Source organism: Mirounga angustirostris, unplaced genomic scaffold (genome assembly GCF_029215605.1).
Source record: "Mirounga angustirostris isolate CCGP_5_RB_7025 unplaced genomic scaffold, mMirAng1.0.hap1 SCAF_6, whole genome shotgun sequence".
Classification (NCBI taxonomy): domain Eukaryota; kingdom Metazoa; phylum Chordata; class Mammalia; order Carnivora; family Phocidae; genus Mirounga; species Mirounga angustirostris.
In genome coordinates, this window is record NW_026991714.1 from 116,065,398 (window position 1) to 116,078,962 (window position 13,565).

General features: G+C 36.4%; 1 protein-coding gene across 8 annotated transcripts in view; it reads left to right on the top strand.

Annotated features, from left to right (window-relative positions):
• Nucleotides 1-13,565, top strand: part of ZFAND4 (zinc finger AN1-type containing 4) — an 80,932-nt gene that overhangs the window by 10,128 nt on the left and 57,239 nt on the right. The window contains exon 1 of one of the 8 annotated variants that reach the window (XM_064594959.1): nt 14-937. The exons of the other annotated variants lie outside the window; for them this stretch is intronic. The gene's annotated coding sequence lies outside the window, so the exon portion shown is untranslated. Of the gene's footprint in view, nt 1-13; nt 938-13,565 lie in introns of those variants that run through there. 8 annotated transcript variants of the gene reach the window in all.

The window sequence follows — 13,565 nt, forward strand, 5'->3', positions numbered from 1 at the left end:
TCTTTTTTTAATGTGGAGATTTTCTAAGAGTTTTGGCTTACATTTACATATATTTGAAGTTTCCTCAGTATAGCAGGGATGCTGAATATGGTGCAGTGTCTCTGTGGTTTACGTGTTTGTGAAAGGTGTCATAAATTAGTTTGTGTTAAAATTAGAGTCTTTTTCTTTGTACTTTGCAAATTTCTGAAATAAGTGGTATTTGCCATTATAGTTGTTAGAACCCAGTATGTACTTGAAAATTAAATTGTTCTCTATAACACTAAACGGATCTTGCTATAATTTAGAAGTAGTAACTAGCATTGCCCCCTAGTCCAGTTTAAGTTCAGAATTGTAGAAGGATGATTAGGGTTGGAATCTTGTATCTTTGTAAAGGCAAGGATCCTGGTGACTGAGCTTCTAAATATTTGCTGTTCTCTACTAACTAACTTCTATTAAGTTAGTGGCCCGCTGAGTCCAGTGACCATATTAGTATATACAGTAATGGCACATGAAACCTCTTTCCCTCAAGTGATTTGCCGAGACATGGAGTCAGAATAGGTTATTTTGACATTATTCTGCCTTTTTATTAATATGATGGCATAATGATATCTTTTTAGGAGCAGGAAGATAAAACCCTCTTGTGTTCTAAATAATCTCTGTATTTTCCCCCTTTCATGCATTTTGAATAATCTTCATGCCGCAAAGCACTTTATTTTTTTTTAAAGATTTTATTTATTTATTTGAGAGAGAGAAAGAGAGAGAGAGCACATGAGAGGGGGGAGAGTCAGAGGGAGAAGCAGACTCCCTGCTGAGCAGGGAGCCCGATGTGGGACGCGGTCCCGGGACTCCAGGATCATGACCTGAGCCGAAGGCAGTCGCTTAACCAACTGAGCCACCCAGATGCCCCGAAAACATAACGATTTTTAATATGAATGGACATCATCAGCTATCAAAACTTGTAAGTTATACTATAATAAATAAGAGTGTAATATTGGCATATGAAGACACAGACATAGATTAGGTGATCAAGAGTTGTGTTTACATATCAAAATGTCATACATGACAGGTATGAAATTAATTTGGTGAGAAAAGTTTAGAGTAATTCAATAAATGGTATTTAAAGACCAGTTATCTATGTAGTGGTGAAAAAAAGGATCCCTATTTGATACTGTATCAGTCAGAATAAAGTAGGTTATGCTGAATCTTCCCCAAATGACCCCAGAGACATTAGTAGCTTACAACAAAAATTGATTTCTTGCTCATGTTACATGTCCACTGCATGTCAGCAGGGGTTTCTGCCCACTACAGTTATTCAGGGAGAGAGAGACTGGTTAGAGACTTCTATTCATAGTTCATTGACCAGAACTAATAACATGGTCCCACCTACTCATAAGAAGGCCAGGAAAAAAATCCTATCCCATGCATGGAAGAGAATTCTTTACTAGGGAGCAGTAATGCCAAGGACTGGATGTCTAGGAAATCCGCGCTGCCCGTGATGATCATGAACCAAATGACAATAATCCCTTACATTTCTTGGCACATTTTTTCTTTCCAAATTCCACTGGATTATTTTTCATATCCTCTGGGTAGTATGCACTCTCCTTTGCAGACCAATGCTCTAGGTGATAAGCTCCAAAAATTTCACCTTCTCTGGAAAACTAAGAGAGCTAAATTACATCTTCTCCCAAGGACATAGTTCTTATATCCACAGGTGCATACTGCACTATTTCCACAGAGTAACCATTTTCCCCTGATGAAGAACATAGATGCTCTGCTAAATGTTTTACATTTATTAACTAAGAATCCTAAGAACAACTTTTTTTTTTTTTTAAGATTTTATTTATTAATTTGAGACAGAGAGAATGAGAGACAGAGAGCATGAGAGGGAGGAGGGTCAGAGGGAGAAGCAGACTCCCTGCCGAGCAGGGAGCCCGATGCGGGACTCGATCCCGGGACTCCAGGATCATGACCTGAGCCGAAGGCAGTCGCATAACCAACTGAGCCACCCAAGTGCCCTAAGAACAACTTTTTATGACTGGTACTATTATTATTCCAATTTTAAATTAGCACAAGTGAGGTAAATAGCGGTTAAGTAATCTGTTCAGCTAGAAATATGAAATCAGGCAGTCTGGCTTCCGTGCTCCTGTCCCTTCAAGGCTTATTTAAAGTTCCCTTGCAGGTTCTGCTCCTTTCTTGCTACAGCCTCATCATTCCTTTTTTTTTTAGTTAACATATTATTTGTTTCAGGCGTACAGGTCTGTGATTCATCAGTCTTACACAATTCACAGCATTCACCATAGCATCCCTGTTGTCTACTTTTTCATTAGATGTCTTAACATATTAATCATAGTTATTTTAATCTCCCTGTCTGATAATTGTAAAATCTATCATATATGAGTCTGGTTCTGATGTTTGTTTTATTTCTTCATACTGTGATTTTCTTTGAGTATGCCTTGTAATTTTTTTTTTGAGAGCAAGATGCAATGTATTAGGTAATAGTAACTGAATTAAATAGGCCTTTAGTGTGAGCTTTTATATTAAACTAGCTAGGAGTTGGGCTTTGTTTAATGTTTGTTGTAGCTATAAGTGCCAAGGCTTCAGATTCCTCTAGTTTCCTTGTTTTGTCTCCCCTGTTGTCTTTGGGTTTCCCTAAGAGCTCCTCCTTTGAAAGAATCTGTGTCTTGTAACTCTTTCACCTGTAATCTGCTGTTATTATGTTAGATCCCTGTTAGTGTGGTGGTAAAGTATCAGGGAAGGGAAACCATCTATAATCTTATAATTCAGTCTCAGTCTTCTGGTGGACCTGTGTTCCTAGGCCATGACCTTCATTGTGTTTGTTAGTGTCTCCCCTCCCCCCATTCCTGTCTGGAATCAGTGAAATATCCTTACCCCAGATGAGATAGGGTTCTGATAAAGTGAGTATAGACCTTTATTATGGAAACTGCTCTAAACTTTTTCTTAATGTTTGTTTCTACTCCCTCTGCCTGAGCTACAAGAGGATCTTTCTTGACTCTTCACAGTGAGAACCAGGTGGGATTCCTAGAGACAAAACTCTCAATAGTATGGTAGCCCCCCCCCCAAAACTATGGCCTCCAGGAATTCCTCAATCTCATGCTAGTCCATACTCAACCCCTACCAGTTCTTAAAGTTACCATTTAAGTGTTCCTTCAGGTAAGCAGATCTTGGCTGTAACTCTCAGGATTTTCATCTCTCTGTAGATTTTGGGGTGATGGTTTGCCCTCCTACCTGTGTCTCCAGTGGATTGAAGAAAGGTTGCTGGTTTTCAGTTTGTTCAGCTTTTTTTTTGTTTTAAGTATGGGAATGGCAACTTATAAGCTCTTTACATGTAGTATCTGAAACAGGAAGTCTCAATATTGTTTTTAGGGTAACCACATCTGTCAAGACCCTATTTCTGAGTGAGGTCATATGTTGAGGTATTGAGGTTTAGGGTTAAGACTTCAACATATGAACTTTTGGGAGACACAGTTCAACCCATATCTACTATATAGGTCTATTGTTATTGGCAAACATTACGGTCATGTAACTATCACCACAATCAAGATAAAGAACAGTCCCATCACCCACCAAAATCCTCCTGTGCTTTTGTGGTTAACCTTTTTATGTAAACCCAGCTCCTGGCACTCACTGACCTACCTCTGTCCCTGTAATTTTGCCTTTTCTAGAATTTCCTATAAATAGAATCACATAAGGATGCCTGGGTGGCTCAGTCGTTAAGCGTCTGCCTTTGGCTCAGGTCATGATCCCAGGGTCCTGGGATCGAGCCCCACATGGGGCTCCCTGCTCAGCAGGAAGCCTGCTTCTCCCTCTCCCACTCCCCCTGCTTGTGTTCCCTCTCTGTGTCTCTCTCTGTCAAATAAATAAATAAAATCTTTAAAAAAAATAAATGGAATCACATAGTATGTAGCCTTTTAAGTCTGATTTCTTTCACTTATATATAATACATAATACATAATGCATTTGAGATTTATCAACATTGGTACGTGTATCAGTAGTTTATTCTGTTTATGGCTGAGTAGTGTTCCCCTGTATGACTACTATACCATACTTACTTCCAAATTTAGGGATGTGTGAGTTGTTTTCAGTTTGTGGTGATTATGAATAAAACCATTATAAACTTTGATGTAGTTTTTTATGAGAGTATAGGGTTTCATTTCACTTGGATAAATACCTAGGAGTGAAATTGCTGAGTTTTATAGTAAGTGTACATTTAATTTAATAAGAAACTGCCAAACTGCTTTACAGAGTGGCAGTACCATTTTGTATTTCTGTGAGTAATGTCTAAAAGTTCTGGTTGCTCTGTATCCTCATCAGCATGTGGTGTTGTCTAGGTTGTTTTTGGTTTTGTTTTTTGCCGTTCTGATAGATACTGGTGATATCTCATTGCAGTTTTACTTTGCATCTCCCTAATGATTAATGATAATGAATAATTTTTTTATTTGCTTATTGGTCATCTATTTGTCTTCTTTCATCAAGCACAAAATAAGAGGGTAAAAATAAATAAGAATATATCAGTAATCCCAATAATGTAAAGTGGATTAAAAAAAAAAAAAACCTCTCTAATTGAATGACCACAAGGATAGATTGGTTAAATGTGTGAAATGCTATTTACAAGAGACTTAATCTAAAATGTAAGAACCTCAAAATGCTGAAAGGACTGAAAAAGATTCACCAGGCAAATACTATCCTGAAGAAAGCTGGTGTTTCTGTATTAATAATTATGTAAAATGCATTTTAAAGTGAAACGTGAACAAATCATGTAGGGATGTTCATAGTAGTATTGTTGATACTTTTAAAAATTCTAGAAACACTCAAAAGAGTACACTACAATGGATAAATTATGGTATATGTAAATATATATTGGAATAGAATTTTGTGGAATAGATTACAACAGGGAAAATGATTGGAATAGTTTCATGCATGACATGGGTAAATTAAAAACAATGGTGAATAAAAACAAATCTTGGAGGAATAAATACACTATGATTCTACTTATATAAAGCTCAAAAAGGGGCAAAAGAAACCATATTACATATTGAAGTAAAGGAATAACAAAAATCAGAGGAACAATTCACACCAAGTTTGGAATGGTGATTACCCCTGGGTGGAGGGAAGAGAATGTAGTTGGAGAGAAGCATGGAAGAGTGTTTTTTCTCCATATCCTCATCAACACTTGGTATGATTGATCTTTTTAATTTTAGTCATTCTAATAGGCATGTAGTGATATTTCATTGTGGTTTTAATTTGTATTCCCCTAATAACTAATGATATGGAGCATCTTTATGAGCATATTTGCCATCCTTATATATTTGTTTTGTTTTGTTTTTGTTGAAGGGTTTATTCAACTCTTGTACCTTTTTTTTTTTTTTTAAATCAGGTTGTTTTCTTACTGTTGAATTTTGACAATTCTTTATATATTCTGAATATAGGTCTTTAATCAGATATATGTTTTGTTGAGATTTTCCTCCCCAGCTATGGTCTGTCTTTATTCTCTTAACAGTGTCTTTTGAAGAGCAGAAATTTTAATTTTGCTGAAGTCCCAGTTTGTCAAGACAGTTTTTTTTTCATGGATATAGATGTCATATCTAAGAAATCTTTGTCTAATCTGAGGTCACAAAATTTTTTCTCTAAAAGTTCAATTACATTTATTTTTAAAAAGATTTTATTTAGAGAGCAGGGGGAGGAGCAGAAAGGGAGGGCAAAGGGAAGGGGAAAGAATCTCAAGCAGACTCCATGCCGAGTCTGGAGCCCAACATGGGACTCAGTCTCACGACCCTGAGATTATGACCTGAGCTGAAACCAAGAGTCTGACACTTAACAGACTGAGCCACCCAGGCACCCCTTATTGATTGATTTTTTTTAATATTAAATTAGCATTCCTGGAATTAACCTTTTTGATCATGTTGTGTTATCTTTGTATAATAATATATAACAGTAATGTATTGTTCAATTCTGTTTGCTAAAAGTTCGTGTAGGATATTTGTATCTGTGTTCATGAAGGATATTTGTTTTATCTCCTGATGTCTCTGTCTGGTTTTCTGGTTTTGGGATCAGGGTAATACTGTCCTCATGTGATGAAGTGGGACTATTCATTTCCCTGCAATGTTTTGGAAGAAAGTAAAATTGGTATTGTATGCTCACCTGTGAGGCCATCGGTCTCTTTTTTAAAAAGATTTATTTATTTATTTTAGAGCGAGAGTGAGAGGGAGGGGGAGAGAGTGCACGCGAGCTGGGGGAGGGGCAGACGGAGAGGGAGAGAGAGAATCCTCAAGCAGACTCCCCGCTGAGCATGGAGCCTGACTCAGGACTCAATCCCACGACTCTCAGAGCATGACCTGAGCGGACATCAAGAGTCAGCTGCTTAACGTACTGAGCCACCCAGATGCCCTTTTTTTTTTCTTTTTAAGATTTTATTTTTTTAAAGTAATTTCTACATGTAATGTGGGGCTGGAACATAAACCCTGCAAGTCTCATGCTCTACCATGCCTCAATTTTTTTTTTGAGGCCATCTCTTTAATAAATAAAGGGTTATTTGGGGCGCCTGGGTGGCTCAGTCGTTAAGCGTCTGCCTTCAGCTCAGGTCATGATCCCGGGGTCCTGGGATTGAGCCCCGCATTGGGCTCCCTCTCCCACTCCCCCTGCTTGTGCTCTCTCTCTCACTATGTCTCTCTCTGTCAAATAAATAAAATCTTTAAAAAAAAAAATTTTTTTAAAAAATAAAGGGTTATTCAAGTTCTTTTTCTTTTTGAGTGAGCTTGGGTAGCTTGGGTTGAATTTTATTGACATAGAGTTTATAATATTCCCTTATTATCCTTTCAGTATTTGTAAAGTCTGTAGTGATGTCACCATTCTCATTCCTAATACTGGTAATTTGTATATTCTTTTTCTAAAAATCAGGTTTTTTAAAAAATATTTATTTAGAGAGAGAAAGAAAGTGTGATTGGGGGAGGGGAAGAGGGGGAGAGAGAGAGAGAGAGAATCCTTAAGCAGACTCCCCACTGAGCGTGGATCCTGACTTGGGGCTTGATCCTAGGGCCCCAATACCATGACCTGAGCCAAAATCGAGAGTCAGCCGCCTAACTGACTAAGCCAGGCAGGTGCCCATAAAAATCAGTTTTTATAAATTTTAATGAACTTCTTAAAGAGTCAGATATTAGAGGCACCTGGCTGGCTCAGTCAGTGGAGCATGCGGCTCTTGGTCTTAGGGTCCTGAGTTCAGGCTCCACATTGGGGGCCTACTTAAAAAAAAAATCAGATTTTACTTGCATTGATTTTTTTTTCTTTTTCTGTTGCCTATTTCATCTATTTCTGTTTTTATTTTTATTAATTGTGTTTATGCTTACTTTAGGTTTAATTTGCTCTCTTTCTAATTAAGGGACCAAGGTCATTGATATGCAACATTTCTTCTTATGAAATACTGGTATTTATGGGACTACTGGGTGGCTCAGTTGGTTAAGCAGCCAACTCTTGGTTTCAGCTAAGATCATGATCTCTGGGTCGTGGGATCCAGCCCAGCATTGGGGGCTCTGCACTCAGGGTGGAGTCTGCTTGGGATTCTTTCTTTCCCTCTCCCTCTGCCCCTCCCCCTGCTCACGTGTGCACCCTTTCTCTCTCTTTAAAGTAAATAGATAAAATCTTAAAAAAAAAAGAAATATTGGAATTTAGTGTCTTAACTTGCCTCCTAAGTAGTACCTTATTGTCCTCCCACACATTTTGATATATTGTATTTTTATTCAGTTCAAATTATTTTCTAATTTTCCTTTGATGTCTTTTTTGATCCATGGGTTATTTAGAAATAGGTTGTTTAGTTTCTAAAAATTTGGAGAATTTTTAGAAATCTTTGTTATTGACTTAAAAATTAATTCCACTGCAAAACATGAATTCTTTTAAATTTGTAGAAACTTGTTTTATGGTCCACAGTATGGTCTGTCTTGGTAAATGTTATTGTGCACTTGAGAAAAATGGATATTCTGTTGATTGGTGGAGTCTTCTATAAATGTCAATCAGTTCAATTTTGGTGATAGTGTTCTGTTTTACTGTATTCTTACTAATTGTCTGTCTACGTGTTCTAGCAGTCATTTGGGAGAGAGGTATATAAACATCCAACTATAACTGTGGATTTATCTTTTTCTCCTTCCAATTCTGTCAGCTTTTGCATTACGTATTTTGAAACTGTTATTAGGTGCATACACTTTAATTTTATGTCCTTTGATTTCATTGATCCCTTCATCATTATGAAATGACTTACTTCCTTTATTCTTGGTAATTGTTTTTGCCCTGAAATCTACCCCAGATTTCCTTTGATTTGTGGTCAGCATAAAATATCTTTTTCCATCCTTTTACTTTTAATCTATTTGTGTCTGTATATTCAAGGTGGCTATTCCTTACAGGCAGCATGTAATTGCATCTTTTTTTTTTTATTGATTAATCCAATCTACCTCTGCCTTTAAAATGCAGTTTTTAGGGGCACCTGGGTGGCTCAGTTGGTTAAGCGTCTGCCTTCGGCTCAGGTCATGATCTCAGGGTCCTGGGATCGAGCCTCACATCAGGCTCCCTACTCAGCGGAGAGTCTGCTTCTCTCTCTCTCTCTCCCTCTGCCCCTCCTCCCTGCTTGTTCTCTCTCTCTCTCTCAAATAAATAAATTTAAAAAAATCTTTTAAAAAATGCAGTTTTTAGGTCATTTAAAATGACTATAGATGTGCTTATTAGGTTTTACTTTGTCATCTTATTGGCTTCTATTGTCCTATCTGTTCTTTGTTCCTTTTTTCCATCTTTGTTTTGGATTGAGTATTTGTAATAATTTCACTTTATTCCCCTTCGTTGGCATATCAGCTATAACACTTTGTCTTGATATTTTAGGTGTTGCTTTGGTGGTCTGTAATATACATCTTATCATTCTCTATCTTTAAGTGATGTTATGCCATTTTACATGTCTTATATAAACCTTACAATATTATACTTCCACTTCTCTCATCCTGGCCTTTATGCTATTGTTGTCATGCATCTTTTGTAAAAATTATAAACCCCTGGTAATTACACTTGAACAGTCAATTATTTTTAAAAAGTGTTTAAACGATAAGCAAAAATACTTAGTTACTGTTTATGATGCTTGCTATTCCTTTACATAGATCCAAATTTTAATGTAGTATTTTTCCTTAAGGACTTTTTAACATTTGTTGTCTGCTAGTAATGAATTTTTCTGCTTTTGTATGTCTGTTTGTATTTCACTTTTTTTACGTTTAAAAGTTGAGATAAAACTCATGAAACATACAATTCACCATTTTAATGTGTACAATGCAGTGTGTTTTAACATTCACAATATTGTGCATTAATCACCACTACCTAATTCCAGAAAATTTCTATCACTCCCAAAAGTAATGTACCTCGCAGTTTACCTCTATACCCTCCCCACCCTGGCATCTGTTAATCTTTCTGTCTCTATGGATTTGCCCATTGAGGACATTTCTATAAACAGAATCACACCGTGTGTGGCTTCTTTCACTTAGCATGTTTTCAGGGTGCATCCAAGTTGTATTTTATTCCTTTCTATGTCTCACTAATATGTCATCATATGCATACACTATATTTATTTAACCATTTATCAGTTGGCAGATATTTAACTGGTTTCTAATTTTTGGCTATTATGAATCATGCTGTAATTAATAGTTATGTACAAATCTATGTGTGAACATATGTTTTTGGTTCACTTGGGAATAAGCCTAAGAGCAGAGTTACTGGATCACATGATAACTGTGTATTTAACAATTTGAGGAACTGCTAAGCTTTTTCATAGTGGCTGCACCATTTTACGTTGTTACCAGCAATGGGTGAGAATTCTTGTCTTTCCACATCCTCACCAGTGCCTGGTATTTTCCAGTTTTTTTATTATAACTATCCTAGTGAGTATGAAGTTGATATCTCATTTTGGTTTTGGTTTGCACTTCTCTATTGACTAAAGATGTTAAGTAGGCATCTTTTTGTGTTTATTGCCCATTGTCTTTGGAGAAGTGTTTATCCAAATCCTTTGCCTGTCTTTAATTGAATTATGTGTCTTTTTATTGTATTGTTATAATAGTTGGTTATATATTTTAGATGCTAGACCTTCATCAGATCTATGAAAAGACAAACCACAGAATGGAAGAAAATATTTGCTTTTGTGGATTTTCTTCTCACTTTTCTTGATGTGTCCTTTATTTTTTTATTTTTTTTTACAGGCTTTCTTTTCTTTTAATTTAAATTCAATTAGCCAACATTTAGTACATCATTAGTTTTTGATGTGGTGTTCAGTGATTCATTAATTGCGTATACCACCCAGTGCTCATCACATCACGTGCCCTCCTTAATGCCTTTAATGCTCAAAAGTTTTTAATTTCATGCAGTCCAACTTAGGTTTTCTTCTTTTGTTGCTTGTGCTTTTGCTGTCATTTTAAAAAATTATTTTTAATTGAGATTTAATTGACATATTACATTGTATTAGTTTTAGATATGTAACAGTAATTTAAAATTTAATATATGTATATATTGCAAGATGAATACCACAGTAAATTTACTTAATATACATCACCATACATAGTTACAATATTTTTTCTTTTGATAAGAGCGTTTAAGATATTGTCTTTTAAAAAAAAGGTATTCTCTGAGCAGCTTTCAAATATACAATACAGTATTGTTAACTGTAGCCACCATACTGTACATTATATAAGCACACTAGGCTTAATCTAAGTGGAAATTTGTACTTTTGACCAATTTCACCCATTTTGCATACCCTTCAACCCCCATCTCTGGAAAATAACAATCTGTTTTCTGTAAGTTTGGTTTTTTAAAAAAATTCCACAAATAAGTGGTATCATAAGTATTTGTCTTTCTCTGGCTTTTTTTCACTTAGTATAATCCTCTTGAGGTTAATCAGTCTTGTCACCAATAGTAGGAATTCCTTTTTTATGGCCGAATAGTATGTATTTTATAATACATATCACATTTTCTTTATGCATTTATCCATCCATGTTCCCATGTCTTGGCTACTGTAACTAATGCTTCAGTGAACATGAAGGTGCAGATACCTTTTTGAGATAGTAGTTTCATTTTCTTTTGATAAATACCCAGAAGTGAAATTGCTGCATCATATGGTGGTTCTTTCTAGTTTTATTTTTTTGAGGAACTTTCACACTTTTTTCCATAGTGGCTGCACCAATTTACATTCCCACCAGCAGTGCACAAGGGTTTCCTTTTCTCCATAGCTTTGCCAACATTTACTTCTTGTCTTTTTGATACTAGCCATTCTAATAGATGTGAGGTGATATCTCACTATGGTTTTGATTTCCATTCCTCTGATTAGTGATGTCAGACACCTGTTCTTGTACTTGGTTGGCTATCTAAATGTCTTCTTTGGAAAAATGTCTATTTAGATCCTCTGTCCATTTTTAGATTGTTTTTTTCCTATTGAGTTTTTTTTACATATATTTGGATATTAATCCCTTATATATGATTTGCAATTGTTTTCTCCCATTCTGTAGGTTGCCTTTTCATTTTGTTGATGGTTTCCTTTGCTGTACAGAAGCTTTTTAGTTTTTTTTTTTTTTAAGATTTATTTATTTATTTATTTGACAGAGAGAGACACAGTGAGAGAGGGAACACAAGCAGGGGGAGCGGGAGAGGGAGAAGCAGGCCTCCCGCCGAGCAGGGAGCCCGATGTGGGGCTTGATCCCAGGACCCTGGGATCAGGACCTGAGCCGAAGGCAGACGCCAAATGACTGAGCCACCCAGGCACCCTAGAAGCTTTTTAGTTTGATGTGGTCCCATTTTTTTATTTTTGCTTTTGTTGCCTCTGCTTTTGGTGTCAAATCCAAAAAATCATCACCAAGACAGATGTCAAGGATCTTACCCACTATGTTTTCTTCCAAGAGTTTTATGGTTTCAGGTCTTAAATTCAAGTCTTTAATCCATTTTGAGTTGATGTTTATTTATGACATGCATATTTTATCATTTTTTGGCATATGGCTATCTAGTGTTCCCAGCACCATTTATTGAAGAGACTCTTTTCTCCATTGTATATTCTTGGCTCCTTTCTCACAAATTAATTGACCATATATGTGTGAGTTATTTTATTCTCTTGTTTTATGTGTCTGTTTTTATGCTAGTTCCATACTGTTTTGAATATTATAGCTTTGTAATATAATTTGATATCAGGAAACTTGATGCTTCCAGCTTTGTTCTTCTTTCTCAAGATTTGCTTTGGCTATTCCTGGTCTATTGTGGTTTCATACAAATTTTAGGATTGTTGGGGTCCCTGGGTGGCTCAGGTAGTTAAGCATCTGACTTTGGCTCAGGTCATGATCTCGAGGTCCTGGGATCGGGCCCTCTGTTGGGCTCTGTGCGTGCTCAGCAGGGAGTCTGTTTGTCCCTTTTCCTCTCCCTCTGTCCCTCCCCCTGCTCATGCACTATCTCTCTCAAATAAATAAATAAAATCTGTAAGAAAAAATTAGGATTATTCTACTTCTGTGGAAAAAAATGCCATTGGAATTTGATAGAGATTGCATTAAGTCTATAGATTGCCTTGGGTAGTATGAACTTTTTTTTAAATGTTAGCCAGCATATAGTCCTTCAGAAGTTTTTGTTGTAGTGTTTAATGATTCATTAGTTGCATATAACACCCAGTGGACTTTTTAACAATTTTTCAAATCCATGTGTGCAGAATATCTTTCCATTTATTTGTTTCTTTTCCATTTTATTTCATCAGTGTCCTATCATTTTCAGTGTACAGGTCTTTTTTTTTTTTTTTTTAAGATTTTATTCTTAAGTAATTTCTATACCCAATGTGGGGTTCAAACTCACAACCCTGAGATCACATGCTCTACTGACTGAGCCAGCCAGGGACTCCAGTATACAGTCTTTATAACCTTCAAGGTTAAATTTATTTTTAGATATTTCATTCATTCTTTTTTTTTAAGATTTTATTTGTTTATTTGACAGAGAGAGTGTGTGTGCACAAGCAGGGGGAGCTGCAGGCAGAGGGAGAGGGAGAAGCAGGCTCCTTGCAGAGCAGGGAGCCCAATGCGGGGCTCAATCCCAGGACCCTGGGACCATGACATGAGCCAAAGGCAGATGCTTAATCGACTGAGCCATCCAGGCAACCTTAGATATTTCATTCTTTTGATGCAATTGTAAATTGGGTTTTTATTTTTTTAAATTTTTTAAAAGATTTTATTTATTTGAGAGAGAGCGAGAGAGCACAGAGGAAGAGTGAGAGGGAGAAGCGGACTCCCTGCAGAGCAGAGAGCCTGATGGAGGGCTCAATCCCAGGACTCTGAGATCATGACCTTAGCCGAAGGCAGACACTTAACCGACTGAGCCACCCAGGTGCCCCTGTAAATCGGATTTTTAAAATTTCTCTTTCTGATAGTTCATTATTAGTGTATGGAAACATAACTGTTATTTGTCTATTGATTTTGTATCCTGCAACTTTACTGAATTTATTAGTTCTAACAGGTTTTTTTGGTGGAATCTTTAGAGTTTTTTAATATATAATATGTCATCTGCAAATAGGGACAGTTATACTTGTTTCATTCTGA